A 16,712-nucleotide genomic window follows, 5' to 3' on the forward strand; every position below is an offset into this window, starting at 1 on the left:
TTCCAACAGATACCATCAATGGCTTGTCCCGTGGCCCAGCAATCTCACCTGGATTCAATAAAGGAAGTTGGGCCGGCCTCGCTCTCCATGCCAGATGTTCAACATCATCGCCTGTCCGAGGAACCCTCACTGCGGGGCCGCTCTCTCGAGTAGGTCTGGAAACTGTAGCTTTCGGACGCACCACCACCGGTGCCTGTAAAACATCAGCAGAAGCGTGAAAAAGCCGCCCCCTTGCACCCTCAGCCCGCAACTCGCCCTCCTCAGGGCTTTCCTCATCATAATCCAAAACCAGGGATTCCTCCAGCCTAGGAGGGGCACACACTGACGGAGTTTGGAAACCAACCTGGGCCTTACCAGCCCTGACTGAAACAAGAGGCGGGGGAGCCGACTGGACCCGTCTGTACTCCCCCGAACGATGACCAGTTTTGTACACCTTGTCCACTGATAAATCCCTTGTTTGGTGAGAAGAAACATTTGGGGCTAGCGAGGACGCGCCGGACCTGCTTCCGCCAACCCCGCCGAGATCATGAGGACCAGAAAATGGGGCCAGCGAGGACGCGCCGGGCCTGCTTCTGCCAACCCCGCCGATACCTGTTGAGAGATGAGGTGGGGCCAGCAAGGACGCGCCTGACCTGCTTCTGCTGACCGCGCCGAGATCCTGAAAGGAAGATGTTGGGGCCAACGAGGTCGCGCCTGACCTGCTTACGTTGACCGCGCCGGGATCCCTCGCCGGTACGGGGTATGCCGCGCCAGGCTCCACCCTCCCTTCTCCTCGGTGCAACTGGGCCGCACTCCACCCTACCAAGTCTGCCTCTCCACGACGCTGTCTGACCTGCGAAGAAAAAGGCTGAACTGATGTGCCGGGACCCTTATTACCAGAACGGCCAAAACTATCAATACCACTAGCCATACAAAAACTAGAATCCTGAAACTGCACCTGACCAACCTCCCGAGAAACAGACCCCTTAGACCGAACCGACAACCCCCGCCGAGGAGGGGAAGGCTCCACTTCCTCACCACCACTACTCCAGTTCAACAGCTCCTGCACGCCAGCCCACCCTGCCCTTTCTGCTGGGTATCAGAGCGGGGCTGCTCCATCCCCCCAAGAGATCTGCCCCCAACAGGCAAACCCGGAAAACGCAAAGTGCCCCCAAAACCACTCAGCATATCAGTCCCCTGGATGGGCGTAGCCCTGCCCGCATCACGAACCCCCTCTGCCCAAGACGGAAAAACATCCAAACCCTCCCAAGATCTAGCACCCACCTGCCTATTGCCACTCTCCTGCAGAGGTAAAGTAACAGAACCGCCCACAGAAGGCTCAATGAACCCCTTGCCTGACCCAGAGACATCCTGAGGATCACACAACACAACACGACCAGCCTCCTGCCCCAGCAAACCTGCCCCCGCCCTCCTTTCCACCTGCGCCCACTCCGCCTCCCCCACAGAACCACTGAGCACTGACAATACCTCCCCCTGGTTTGATACAGGGGGGGAAAACAACAGGGGGCTATATGGCACAAAAGCAGACTGTACTGCACCACATGCAACATCACTATCAGGCAAAACCTCCCCAAAAACTCGAGCCGGCGTCGAAAAACGATCACCACCAGCCCCTGCGCTTGCATTTGGATGTGCAACCTGTTCAGTCCTCCGAGCCCCCAAATCCGTCAAGTCAATAAACTGTCTATCCGGCCCAGAAGCCGGCAACACACCCTCACCACCAGCGCGAGGCTCGAAGAGTTCAACGCGCGCATGCGCACCAACCGCCAGCCCGTCACTCGACTGCTCCGTGTCAGGAGACACGGAGGCAGAAGCCGAGCGCTTACTGCCTCCGCGCTTACCGGCCCGCTTGCCTCTGGCAGCGGGGACCGAAAGCGACCTCGCCTGCAGCCCCACGGACACCAGGGGAGCCGACGCCTCACCCTCCCCCAATCCCGCCTCGCGCGCCGGAACCGTTTCCCCCTCTGCATGCGTCACAGTACCAGGGGCCGCTCTCCTAGAGCGCGGGTGGCCCCTTTCACTTACCGCCTCCCTACGCGACTTCTTCGGCGAACCACACGCCGCGACCACCGCCGCAACACGCGCCGAGGCCTGGCGCTGAGGACGCGACGTTCCAGGCACGTCACCTAAAACCAGGTCCAGGCGTCCAGCTTCACTAAGAAGGCGGATCGCCTCCAGGACTCGGTAATCTTCCACAGACATGACGAAGTAGAAAAACACCACACAACATTTTTTCCCAATAAGCTAATGAGCTCCCGGCCACCAGGTCATTCAGCCTAAAATGGTGGCCGGGAGGAGGAGCCAAAGAAATATATAACTGGGCTCCCTCGGTAGGAACCAAGGGAGCCCAAAACAAGCCCAAAACCAGCCCAAGGCTGGCGCTCTGAGGGCACCCCCCCCACTATCCCCTCCCAATCAGACCGGGGGTGGGGACCTCCCTCCGGTCGGCTGCCCCCCCCCAAGCCCCCCTTAGGCGGCCACTTGCGTGAAGTGAGTGCACCGGCCAGCTTAGAACAACCAGTGTTCGTGGGTCGCCTATTGAAGGTCAGCGAACGATATCTCGTTCCCATTGTTTCCTGACGTGTCATTTCAATTTGAGGAGCTCTAATTTCAGAGAATGGGTCTTGAGTGGGGAATTCAGAAGCCCGTTTGCATTTGTTCAAAGTGTCCCCTCCTTGGGCGCTACGCTTCTGTGAGTAGGTCGCAATAGAACTATACAGGCTGTCTCTGCCGAACCCTGGCCGAAGTCCTCGGAGATGCAAGAAGTAGGCATTAAGATCTTTTAGCTCTCTCATCGTGGTTTCCTCGTTACACGGGGACGTTTTCATTGAAGCCACCTTTCTTTATAGTACGCGATGTAGTCCAGGAATAGGTTTTGGCTGCTTCAGGTTCAGCTCTTTCATTACGGGTCGGTGCTTTATGAAGCGTAAGCTGTTTCCCTTTACGCACAGCAGACTCTGAACAAGGAAGGTGCAGGTTTATACCCACTTTTTCCAGGTTTACAAAGACGACATGGTCATTGGCTAGCTGATAGCCGTGCGCACGAGTGAAATTCACAAACATGACTTTGCACTGTTTTGGGAGGGCGGGTTTATGACGCGAGTTTGATAATGCGAGCCCCGGCCTTCCAAGCACATGAGGTTGCACGTGCGGTGCATTCTGGGATTTGCAGTTCTGTGGCTCGGAACGCGCGCGCGAAATGTGAAGCACGGTGAGCCCGCGGAATGCGGCCCAACCAAGGGCGCACGTAATCCCCAGCGAGGCGCTTTATCGTTTTACTATAGTCATGTACACCGGAATATCCAGACTATCCCCTGGTACGGCGCGAGTGGTGTTTGCTGCACACCGCAGAGTGAGGGCCAAGTGTGAATTAAGGCGTTCTTGAGCGATGGTCATTACTAAGTCCGTGAGCGTGAAACCGCGTGGCTCCTGCTTTACAAGTATTTAAGACAACAGCATCCCATACTGTAGCACAGACACGTTCTGACCCTAGCGCTGCCATGATACAACCTGTGCTTAGAGTAGCGTGCGCCCGACTGGTAAATTTGCTGCTTTGTTATTGCATCCAGCTATATAATACAAGTAACATTACACCCACCACGCTCGCTTTTCACTAGCTGCGTGGGCGTCGGGAGCTTTCGATGCCATACTTGCGCGTTTCTCATCGGTTTTCATAGCTAGCTCCAAATACTGCAACTTCATTCTTTTGAAAATAATTCATTCAGCTTTTGAGTATGACGTCACCGCGATTTTATACCCAGATCAATTCAAAGTCACTGAAATTACCTGACCTTTTCCAGAGCTCGTTATAACTTCATTCGGGTGGGCTAACAATTTAGTCTCCATGGGCATGACGTCACGCATGAGGGCCTGAGGCAGTTACTCATTGACCGCTATCCGGCACTGTTCAATCAGAATAGCGCCTCACCTTTTAATGCCCTGGCAAAGTCGTCAGACAGTGCCATGAACTATGCTGACCCGGGCATCATCCAGCAACTGCGGGCTACCGCCTGCCGCTGAGGAGGGCCGGGCTTGTCTTTATCTGAAATGGAAAGTACAGCTATCTGCTAGAGATGGGCTGATTTGACCACTACCGGGTGCGCAGCATCTCCAAGACAGTGCACTGCAGAGGGACAGCAGTAACTTGTATCTGTGCAGGGGCCTCTCGGATGAAGAGACGGGAATGGTGTCTAGCCTGTTGTCACCACTTCTATCCTCGTGTAACGTTACAGCGCTATGGCCCCCTTCACTTGGTTTGAACCAGGATGAGTCACAGGTAAAAGGCTTTCAGGAATAATGGCGCACAAACACAGTGGTGTAATTCCCCGGAGTTACTGTCAACTTCAGCACAGAGGAACTGGTCGAACCATTACAAGGGCAGCCATTTAGTGCAGGAAGCTTATTCAGTTATAATTGTACAGTGAAGGGCAATTGATTTGAAAACAGCTACTGAACTTGTTCCATTAATAAAGCAATGTACGCAAAAGACTATCACACACTGAAGAAAAATTTTATTAAAGGAATGTTTTATTACCAATTGCGTAACAAGTTTATTGCCCAGGGCCCGAGTAATAAAAGTGTGGGATGAAGATTATCACACACTGAAGGAACTTCTATTAAAAGAATGTTTATTGCCAACGGCGTAATAGGCTTATAATGCCCAGGGCTCGAGTAGGGGTGTCACGTGGGTTGGCCTCCCACCCAATTTTCTAGGAGCCCGATTACCGGAGCCACACATTCAGCCTTTTGGCCTCCATAGGGCGAGATCGGAGCTCATTCAGAACGCTGCTCTGATTCAATCACATCTAAGGGGTGAGCGAGGGTAGGCAATGAGACTTATGGTGTAAGCCATCTTTCGGGACAACACTTCCTGTCGTGACATCAGCGTCCCCGCACTGCAGTTGGGAGCCGGGCCATGAGGCTGGACCCGGGCGTCGCCTGGCCGGGTTGCCGACGGTCCAGCGGATGCGGGTGCCAGGGGGAAGGGGACCCCTGCTTTCGCCCCCACCAATGACCCGGGGGAAGTGGTGTTAGGGTCACCTTATCAGCGGATTACATTTTGCAATGATCCAGAGAGCACGATTTGTGCATCAAGTTCGCGTCAGCACCCCAAGGGCGGCAATTGTTCGAGTATGTGCATGTTACAGAAGAGTACCAAACATAGGTGGAAGGATCACACTGCAACAAATGGCACTCTCAAACTACAAGAACACGCTGGGAATGCACTTCCATAGTCAGGGGGGGTGGGATGCTTCTATATCAATAGATCCCCCTTCAGATAATAGAGAGGGCATGCATTGGCTTGGAAGTGTCCTTGAAGATCTCCCTTCGGATAATAGAGAGGGCATGCATTAGCACTGGAAGTGTCCTTGAAGTAACAGTATTGAAGCAGCTTACTGGGGTTCAACCAAGAAGTCTACATTTCCAGATCCTGGTACGCGGGCACTGGGTCACATCTGCAGGGGCATAGTTATCATAGTTAAGGAGAATAGCGGGGTGTCTAGTTTAGCCTAATGAAGAGTTAGTACACGCAAAGTGGGCTAAGATGCGCAGCAATTGCGGACAAGTCAGAGTGTTACTAAGGATGCACGTACCCCTAGGTCCCCATATGACCATAAAATAGTTCCATTGACAAGAAAATGTAAAGAAAATACATGGAGGCATGGGACAGGGTTGGCCCATGTCCTACTCCAGAATAGCACGATTGGCAGTAGTGGTGGGGACAGGGCTTCTAATGAATGTTTTCTTCTGCTCTATATGCAGGACCGGCGCTGGAGAACCGCTCTACCCACAGGGGAAGACCACATGCTAGCAACAGGATAAGGGTTGTAAAACACGTGGGGCAGTTTGTCAGGATCAGGGACCCATCCCCTCCTCAGTTGCCATCCAGTTCCAGATGTGGGGCGCACAGCTTACACACATGACAGTGATACGCGGGCAGTCACCGGGTGGGAAATATTAGGTAGCCCCTGGGCAATAGTGTGACGTTCCTACCTGAAGAATATGAGTAGGTCAGGCGGTAACGCAAGCACGAGAAACAGGGCGGGCACCGTGCTGGGAGCCTAACTGCGGTGTCTGGTAGGGGCTTAGGGGGCAACCAGGCCTGCCTGCCTGTTTCGAGAGGAAACAATGCTGGCCAGCCCCTGGCATCTGCCCATGTGCTTGTATGGCTGGCTCACACATACACAATCCAAGAACTGGATCAAGCTGGTTACTGTTCTTGCAGGGTTGATCCGAAATTCCAAGGTGGGTACCGACCTGAGTTCATGTGCAGACACTGGGTCTGCAGTTGGTGCAGCGAGAATAGATTTGCCAATGGTTGTGTAATAAACAGACGAGGTGTTGATTTATGACAAAAGTAGCAAACAGGGAGCAACACCATGTTGCTAGGTAGCGAAAAGCGTATATATCTTGTTCTTTTAAAGACTTCAATCTAGGGTTCGCTTTGCCTTAGGAGTGGGGCTATCTACTTGCCCCTGCTGTACACTTGCTGCGGTATTGCTTTCATCACTTATTGTAGAAGAGAGGCGTAGTGAACACATGAAAAATCCTTTTCTGCATTAAGGTACACCAGTCACAATTCGAAAGGAGTATACCTGATGTTGTTAATACTAGTAACATACAGAGTTGCAGAGTTAAGCTTGGTGATAACAGCCGTTCTATGTTAACTTAATGCTTGCACCAGGCCTGGCCGGGGCCGCGAGTGGGGCATTATTGATCCCGGTTTTGTGCAGAGAACAAGATTGGGGGGCAGGGTTTCTATTATTTCCTGTAATATGAGATGACTATTGTGGCCCATGCCTTTAACATTCTGGCACCTAACGGAGCTGTCGAATTAAGGTAAGGGATTGTAACTAACGATGTGTATATGACAATTCAGGCTAGCTTATGTGTCTTTCTAACTAAGAGAACCATTACTGGCAACGTCACAAATCTGCTGTGTTTTAATTAACAGTTCCATCATTCAGTCGGAGTGAGTTTAGGTATACTCGGAGAATGCATCCATTTGTGAAGAGTTAGCTCTGGCGGTACATGCATGGCCCTGTGTACGTTACGTAACAGATTATTAGTTAATATATCTGGTTGTACTAGCAGGGCACAGACAGGCTCAAATGAGTTGGAATTGTGGTCATATTGTAAAAGTCGTTTAAACAACATGCGAGAAGTAGCAAACAGTGTGTGACAAGAGGAAATGGCGGGTGCATGTTACAAAACAGCACAATGCGGCATTAAATGGCAGATACTAGGCAGGGACTCAAGAAGGCATGCCTGCGACTGGCTCACTCTATGGATAAGTGCGGGCACTGTATGAGTTCCAGATGTCTTTGGCGGCCCTGCACTTTCCCATAGCCAATGATAATCGCAATTTGATTTGTTTTAAGGGCGGGCCCCATGCTCCACCCCCGCCGGAGTTAAGTGTGGTAGGTAACGCCTGGTAGCTGTTGGTAATTGACAAACCGCAGATGGCTGCAAGTGCCTGAGGTAGAATCAGTCAGGCTACTTTGGGAAAAAAGTGACGAACATACAAGACACCTTAATACAAATCTCTAGGATATAATACATTGGTAATAGGAGCTTATGCCGGGCGTCAGATGTGGTAAGGGGCAGTTCATCCGCGGAACTCAACCCAAGCTCCAAGTGTAAGTCGCTAGTGACATGCGGATCACTGCTTAACGCAAGGGTGTACAACCAACCCAGAAATTGCAGGCGAGAAACTTTACAGAAAACGACAAGTAAAAAACCTACAAAAACAGCAAGTTACATGAGGTAGAGTGACAATTGTGAGGAAATAAATACAGGAGGCAGCAAACAGCACGACAGTGTGCAGGTGACAAGGGAAAATACAGGATAATTAGAGGTGAAATACCGCAATACAACAGAGAGCTGGGAATGACATTGGTCGGTTACGGGCGTCTGCAAGTTGTGCTCTATCCCATCTCAAATAATGATCTTGCAGTGATTGCCAGGACATTCCCTGTCATGATTGTTACAGCTGTGCCGATGCGGCGAGTAAATGATTCACTACGGGATGACATCCATAAGACCTCCACTTTGCTTGGACAAATATCATGGGTTTTCCACTATCAGCAGAGAAATAATGCAAATAGTCACTTGCCGATCCCCCGTATAATATGTCCGGACAAAAACAACCAACCACCAAGGTCTCTGTTAGAGGTGTGGCTTATGTAACTAAGGGCGTGGACTAAGAACGTATCTAAGCAATACCCATTGAGGTGCGGCCTATGTAACCAAGGGCGAGTCCTAAGAACCGTCCTAAGAAATCTCCATAAGTGGTGGGGTGGAGGATACTATGATAGAGGTGCACTAAACAGCGGCCGAAAGTAGCTAGGTGGGTGGGGGGCTCTGTCATCGACGGGGGCCTCCTCCAGAGCTGTGGCGGAGTACAGGGCGATCTGGAAGCAGATGGACAGTAGGGGTACCTCTGCGGCAGAAGGATACAGTCAATACCTCTGCCTGGCACAGTAGGGGTGCCTGAGCCAAGAACCTGGAGCCGAGGGGGTTCCAGGAAACAGCGTCGGCGCCCCGTTAGTCCTTCGGGCGGTCGGGGGGCCTGAACCGACCGGGGGTGTGCCTCATCGCTCCGCCCTGACAGGGGGGGCGGGAGTAGATCGAAATAAAGTGATAATGTAATGCACCGTCAGAGCATCGACTCGCCGTGCAAGATGGCTGGTTAGGCATGCGGGTCAGCGAGGGGCTGCCGCATTGGATCGCCTGTAAGATGACCCACCTTATTTGCTACTGTTGTGCATAATAAACCTGCACCACTGCGTTCCCACAAATCTGTCTCATGAGTTTCCTTGGTATGTAAGTGTTATGGTGCACAAAGTGGAGCGAGCGCTGGTAGTGTGGGCACTATGCCGCTGGCCGCGCGACGCGAAGGGGAGCTAAGCGAGAAAGCATCCTAGTCCCACATCCCGCGCGAGCAAAACGGTGCGCGTCAGCTCCTGAACCGCCCCCCTTCAGGCGCGTCCAATGGGCGTGGGTCACCGGGTGTGAGGGGCGGCCCCAAGGGGTTTAAAGTTAGCGCGGCAGCGAGGCTCGGTCTTTCCTGCCGTCATGTTTCCTGGGCTGCTCTGCGCTGTTCCCTCCCTGGCCCAGACCCAGCGGCAGAGCGGCAGGCATGTTTTGAACTGTTAACGGTCTGTTTTGTGTTGCAGGCGGAGTCACAGGGCGATCTGGAAGCAGATGGACAGTAGGGGGACCTCTGCGGCAGAAGGATACAGTCAATACCTCTGCCTGGCACAGTAGGGGTGCCTGAGCCAAGAACCTGGAGCCGAGGGGGTTCCAGGAAACAGCGTCGGCGCCCCGTTAGTCCTTCGGGCGGTCGGGGGGCCTGAACCGACCGGGGGTGTGCCTCATCGCTCCGCCCTGACAGGGGGGGCGGGAGTAGATCGAAATAAAGTGATAATGTAATGCACCGTCAGAGCATCGACTCGCCGTGCAAGATGGCTGGTTAGGCATGCGGGTCAGCGAGGGGCTGCCGCATTGGATCGCCTGTAAGATGACCCACCTTATTTGCTACTGTTGTGCATAATAAACCTGCACCACTGCGTTCCCACAAATCTGTCTCATGAGTTTCCTTGGTATGTAAGTGTTATGGTGCACAAAGTGGAGCGAGCGCTGGTAGTGTGGGCACTAGGAAGAATGGCGGAACCGGAAAACAGCTGAGTCAGACCGGGACCAACTTCTACAGAGGCCGGGTCCCCAGGATTGCGCAACTGTAAACATAAAATGTAAGCCCTAGTATATTTGGACACATAGCACCTGCACTTTTCTAGAGAATTGGTGCTAATAGGCAAAGCTCCAGCTGCTAAAGGAAGAGGGATGCAGAGAGGGAGCAGTGACGAATAACAAAATTGGAGATGTAGCCTTCAGGGCTCGGTGCAATGAACAAAGTGTAGCTTCTCGCACGCAATTAGAAGTAATTTAGTGTTAACTTTGATATAAGGGCTAAGCGCAGATACTGTGGTGCTTTTTAATATTATTTTATTGTAATGCAATGGCTTTAATTAACTTATGCAAATAAACTTCAATTTCAATTTAAATTTCCCTCTTGTTAAATGGTTTATATTGCCAGATCGAAATGGCTGTTTAAAAGGCACACAAGCTACAAGGCCCACTAGGAGCATTATATTTTACAGGGCCTGGGTACATTTAGTACCACTTTACTAAAAAAGCTTACAAGTAAATGAAATGTGCCAGTTGGGCATTAGACAGTTTTACCATGTTCAGAGGAGATAGCACAAGCACTTTAGCACCGGTTAGCAGTGGTAAAGTGCACAGAGTCCTAAAAGCCTACAAAAACAGGTTCGGAAAATAGGACGGTAAAGTCGAAAAAAGTCTCGGGATGACCCCGGAGAAAGGGGCAAGTCCAACAAAAGCCATTGCATGAGACTGCTGGTGAGAGAGAGCAGTAAATTAACCAAATATTTTACTAGAAACATTCTATTAATCCCGCTCTCTGTGGGGTCCAAAACGGGTAAGGACATTCAAACCCATTGAATACCTTTTAGGTGTAGAGTGATATTACAATCTTTTTGTCTTGGTTGTTGTTCACATGCCAGATAATATGACAGAGTAGTCTCATATGGTATATAGATGATCTCTTTAGGATGAACCCAACTGGCATTCTATGTATCTCTATGTCAGAGACGGAATGTGTTAAACCTTGTAGTAAGTACTTTTCCAGTATTTATATGATAATTTAGACCTATCTCTTTGATCATTTCTTTAAAAAGATGAGCCTATAGCTGCACCCTTGCTGTAGAGCCTTACTGAGCGTTGGGAAAAGAATGATGCCAGCATTGTTGGTCTTCAGATAGAAACCATCATTTTCACTAATTTCTTTGAAGACGTCACACAAAAGTGATATCAGAATCTGTGTGTTCATGTTATAGTATTCAACTGGGAATCCATATTCCTTAGGAACTTTTCCTATTGGCATGTTTAAATGGCTTTTTGCATCTCCTCCACAGTGATATCGCTGTCAAGAGCCTTTTATGACAATTTGCTAATACGAGGAATTGGCAACTGATAAAAGAAGTTTGATTGGGGTTGCAGTGAGTTGGCATTATTGTCACAGGATTACAACATTTTATAAAAAGTAGGAAACTCTGCAGTGAGTTTCACTGCATTTGTAAGTAGTCCAGTTGATGTTCTTATGACTGGAATCTATCGATACGCATCAGCCTTCTTAAGTTGATGGGTTAGGAGTATCCCTGCCTTGTAACCACATTTGTAGTGTCTACTTTATTTTACCTAGCATCTTTTCCGCAAGAGACATGCTTATGGTTGTTTTCCTTAAAGTTCATACTTACCTGAGTTTTCCTTACTGGTGACACCTCTGGAATCCTGATGAGTTCTCTCCACTGCATCCTGCAAACATCTTGTCCCGGTGATCTCATCCAGCAAAAACAAAGACAAAGAAATTCTAAAGCTGACACCCATGGATAACAGCAGGGCTTCATTTTATATCAGTGCATGGTACCTTAGAGACTTTAGATCCAGGCATCAAACCATTGTTACTTAGAGACGTTGTACCTGGGTAACAAATCATTGCACAAACTCTGGTATATTCCGGAGCAATCAACCACAGTACCCTTTTAGGGAAGACTTTGCTTAAAAGCATGACGCACAGGTGAAGGAATTATAGGGGCAGATGTATCAAGAAACCATTTTGCACTTCTCTAATAGCGATTGTTAAGGAATCGCTATTTGAGAAGTGCAAAATGGTATGTATGTAGAATTTCGCTATTTTTTAGCGATTCCTTAAAATTCCTTAATTGCGATTAGCAAATTGCTAATCGCAATTAAGGATTAATTTTCCCATTCATTTCTATGGGCCAGGAGGCCCATAGGAATGATTGTGCAGTAATTCTCAGATTGCGAATTCGCAATTTGCTAATCGCAATTTGAGAATTATTTCAAGGGTGCAGGGGTGTCTCAAAGACACCCTGCTGCACCCCTCAAATCTACATGTGTGTGCATGTGGCACACATACATGCCCTATGGGCATGTATGAGTGTCACATGCCATCCTTACAAATGCCAATTAGGGCATTTTTGAAAAAAATCGCAATTTAACACCAACTACAAGTTGATGGTAAAATGCGATTTTTTTACACAAATTCGCACACCAAAAATGTGTCATACATATCATTTAAGGAATCGCAAAATTTGCGATTCCTTAAATGCTATGCAAAAGAAGGAATCGCAAATAATTGCGATTAAATAAATTACGATTATTTCATACATGTGAAATATCGCAAAACGGCCGTTTGCGAGTCGCAAAGGCCGAAATTCTGCGATTTTCAGCCTTTGCGAGTCGCAAAAGCCTTGATACATCTGGCCCATAGACTCTAATAGGGTCATTTCTCAAAGAAAATGGAAATACAATCCCCTGGATTCTTAAGAAGAGATATTTGACAAGGGTGAACATTGTGTTTGTTTACAACAGGTGGTTGAGTAGTGAGAGGGACAAGGATAATACATGTTCTTGTATATTAATGGTTGCTCTTGTATTTACTGGTAGAAACATGGTCTAGATCTATTTTGGCAATTGGACAGCAGGTTCTTCGGCACAGCCCAGGCCATTTGGTAGATCTGCTTGTGAAGGCAGCAATAAATGAAGATCGGCATTTTCTCTTGTCTTGCTAAACAATCTCCTTTCCCCCCTACAATCAACCACCAGTACTGATATTTACCTGTGTGCCTAGGGTTGGTTTTGGAGGGTGAGGGTAAGATTTCTTCACCCCTGCAGACCCCTGGATTTTCATGTGAGTGGAATTGTGTCAGAAAACCAAGCCTATGAAAATGTGTCTGCCTGTGTGAAGATGGTGAAGGGAGACTAGTTAAATCTTTCGGAACCCAGCCCAAGCTAGGAAAATGTCATGCTTAAATGTGTACTGGGAAAATACAAACCACAAACAGATCCATGTCGCCGAAAAAACAGGTGCAATCCCTGGCTTTTCAGGTGAGTGGACTCTTGTCAAATAGGCCCTTAAAACATGACCGAGGACTGCCATTGCAGCCTGAATGTAGGTTTAAACTGCCAGGTCGACTTGGCAATATAGCCCCCTTGTCAAGCCTTAAACTCCCATTAAGGTAAGCCCAGGTTAGCCAGAGACCAGGGTGCACTGCAATTAAAAGGTTAGTCATAAACTGTTAAATTTCAGAAAGTTTAATTTTTCCTGCCCTCTGCCATTTGGTGCCTTCAGCCTGACTTAGGTCACATGACTTGGTGTGGTTGGCAGTTAGACTTTATGAATTCCTCACAGACAGTCACACAATAGAGGGATTAGGTGTGCCTGAATGGGCCATCTGCTGGCAAGATGGGGCAGACCTGGGCACAACCCCACTTGCAAATGAATAGGCTATGCCTTGCCTTCACATAAAAGACTTGTTATGACTGCATTGTTCAGGCAGACCCACTCTCCAGTTCATTTCTGGATCTTGGAAAGGACTCCTGGTGATGTGGCCTGCTGTGTGCACCACAAGACTGCAATGCTGCACGTAGAATCACTGTTTTGTTACATGGAGCCTGCCTTGAACCCTCAAAAGCCAGCCCTGCTTCATGAGCCCTGCTTCTTCACCTGAACCCAGGACTACCAGAGTGACTCTGCGGGTTAGTTTGGCAGCCTCTTCTTCAGAGCCACAGGGGGATAACAATCTCTCACCATCTTAAGCCCGCACCTGGACCCAGCCTGAGGGAGTCCTGACCCCACCAAGTGGCGTCTCTCCAGTCTTGCCCCTTGATTGTAGCGCTAATGGTGCCCAGATCCAAAACTTGGCACTTAAATTATTTTGGGGCAAAACAATGTCATGAGAACCAAGGAAAGACCACGACCAACTTGCTCATTGATCTGCCCAAGGTGCATACCTGGTCTGCCTGACTTCCGCTACGTTCATCTCTGCAGCAGAAAATCCTGTTTAGCAGTCCTTCACCAAAGGAGTATCTGGCCTCCTAGTACCCTCACCCACTACAGCCTTGTGCCCCATCTCAGTGGAGATTGTTGACTTTCATAAAAGTAACTAAGTCTGAATGTAGAAATCATCACCACAACTTCATCAAGGAGCTATCAGACAATGACACTCCCTCAGCACTTTTTCTTAAAAATTTCTTTTAAGTCTGAATGTAAGTGCTGACCGAGTATAATCCACTTTTTGTATCTGATATGTGCTCCATTTTGGTCGGCCATATTTTTCAACTTTAACCCAGTCTTGCATGACTAGATTTCCATGGTTGGCACTTTTAGGTGCTAGGTTTTAATAACACTTTCAAAAATTCATAACTCCGGTGTTACTGATTGGATTTTTGCAGTTTTAGTATCAAATAATTTAATAATATTATATTCTAATACTCTAAACTGATGTGGGATGTTTTTATCTGTGGTGTTTTCACTTTGCTACACTCTGTGTGCTGCATGAATTCTTTACACATTGCCTCTTAGTTAAGCCTGACGGCTTTTGTTCCAAACTGCCTGAGGCTTAAGTACAGGTTAATTTAGGAAGTTTTGTGATTGACCCTGACAGGGATTGTGGTTATTGCTTGAATAAGGGTCACCCCCTTTTCAACCAACAACCCAATTTTTCACAACGGTTTATCATGATAAATGTAATACTTTGTTGGTTTATGTGTGCATCACACTTCTAGAACACTATAGGGCCTCTACTTTTAGGAAGTATCATAAAGTGTGTGATGACTGCTAAAGTGTCACAGCAAGTATCTGAACCTTCACTTTCTCATATAAGCCAATCAACTTTCCATCGGCCGGAAAAAAACACTACACTGAGTGTCTATGGAAGATTTTACTGCAAGTGGATATAAAAAATGTCTATACATTATGGAAAACTCAGTGGTAAGTAGCAGTTGTTCCCGAAAAGTTCTTCATGGCTGTCCAATTTCACTGTGTAAACTTCCAGTCTTCTTAATCAGTCCGCAGATGTCTTGGGCATCCCTCATTCATGGTCCCCAATAAGTCAACCTTTTACAAGACCACAAGCAAGACCTCTGATAAATAGACCACTGTGGCATGAAAGGAGTGCTTCGTCAGGCCCCATTAATTGACCTCCTGCCAAGGAAAACAAAGTAGCATGACAGAGGCTGTGGAAGGCAGCAAAGAAGTCATAAAGAGGAGATTGTGGTTCTGGAGGCCTCAGAAGACTGGCCTTGGTGGTTGTAGCTTGTTATCATGAGCATAATGCAGAAACCCTCTCTAGAATATGTCCAGTGGGCTCCATGATATTGGAAACTTAAAGTGCTTCTCATTCAAGATTATTTTAACACAGCTGCTGGTGCCTTGAGCTGTGTGCATGTAGCTACAAAGAAATCTAACACATTGTTTATATTCTCTCCTAGGCTGCCAATGCATTGTTGGTTCCTCCAGTCCTTGTGGGATTTGACACCAACCCACACCTATTTGAAATCATCCCCTTGAGAAGTGGGGGTACCACTGTCAAGTTATCATGTTCATGGGGAGCCCCCAGGCATCTTCGTGCACTGTGGTCCTTTGAGGAGAGCATCCGGCTGCACCAAGGAGCACTGCCCATGGTTTCTTCTAACTACCCATGCAGTAGATACATTAGAATGGAAAGAGCAGGAGAAAGAGCACCCATGACCCTGGAGAGAGTCCTAAACTCCAGAGTACAAGACAGGAGTTTCCAACTCCTGAACGAGTTATGGCAACCCACATTCATCCTAAATTCGAGTTTCAAAAGCTCCTCCTTAGCTTTATGAGAGTGTGGGGGCATTTAAAAATGAAGGTGGAGTTTCTTTCAGTTGGTGAGGTACCCACTCAACCAAGAAGTGCCACTTCTTCCCTTTAACCTTTTCTGTTACTCACAGTACCTAACTCCTGCTTATCACACACTTGCGCTACACATGGGAAGGTTTCATGATGGCAGTTCTCTGCAAAATTTGGGCACATCTCTTTTCTGAATACAACTTCATCCACTCTTCCCTAACCTCTTCCCTCTGAGACTTCAAATAAACCTCCTGTATTGACTGTTCTACCTAACCTCAAAATATGTCATGTGGAAATTCATTCTAGCTATGTTCTAGAGAATTAATGCTCAAAGTTATGGAGATTCCTTCACTGACCACTTCTTCCAGCAGAGGAATCCGTAATCCTTCTGAGTTGAGACAATTGTGTTCAGGGGTGTTTGATTTGTGAGTTGCAGCAGCAGAGCAATTCATTCTCCAGCCAGGCATCTCAAAGCTTAAATCTCATTATGAAAGGCTCAGAAAAATGTGCCTTACTATAAAATATGTTAAGGAATCCAAATATAATATGGGGAACGCTGCTTATTGCAAAACAGGATCAACCGGGAATGCCCAATGACCTGTCAAGAAGTACACCTAGAAACCTGACCCTGGTTCAGGTGTCTAGGTGTACTCCTAAAGGCGTTTGTTAATTCCAGACAATGGTAATAGTATGTACAGGTGGAGTTGAAGACTTACGCCCATTTTTTCCTATTTTCTTAGTGAAACTGGCCATGTGTGCACAGTGAAAAATATTGCACATATTACACACTAGCTATATTAGTTTTTAGCTCTGGTTGAATCATATATCTTTTGATCTGTGCCCTATCTGCAAAAGTGCTATCGGTGTACTGATGTTAGGTGGAGTCAGACTACAGTCTTCCTCATTTATCATACACATGTTCTCACACATGCTGGAAGGATTTTGTTTG

Source organism: Lissotriton vulgaris, chromosome 8, assembly GCF_964263255.1.
Source record: "Lissotriton vulgaris chromosome 8, aLisVul1.2, whole genome shotgun sequence".
In the NCBI taxonomy this organism is placed as follows: domain Eukaryota; kingdom Metazoa; phylum Chordata; class Amphibia; order Caudata; family Salamandridae; genus Lissotriton; species Lissotriton vulgaris.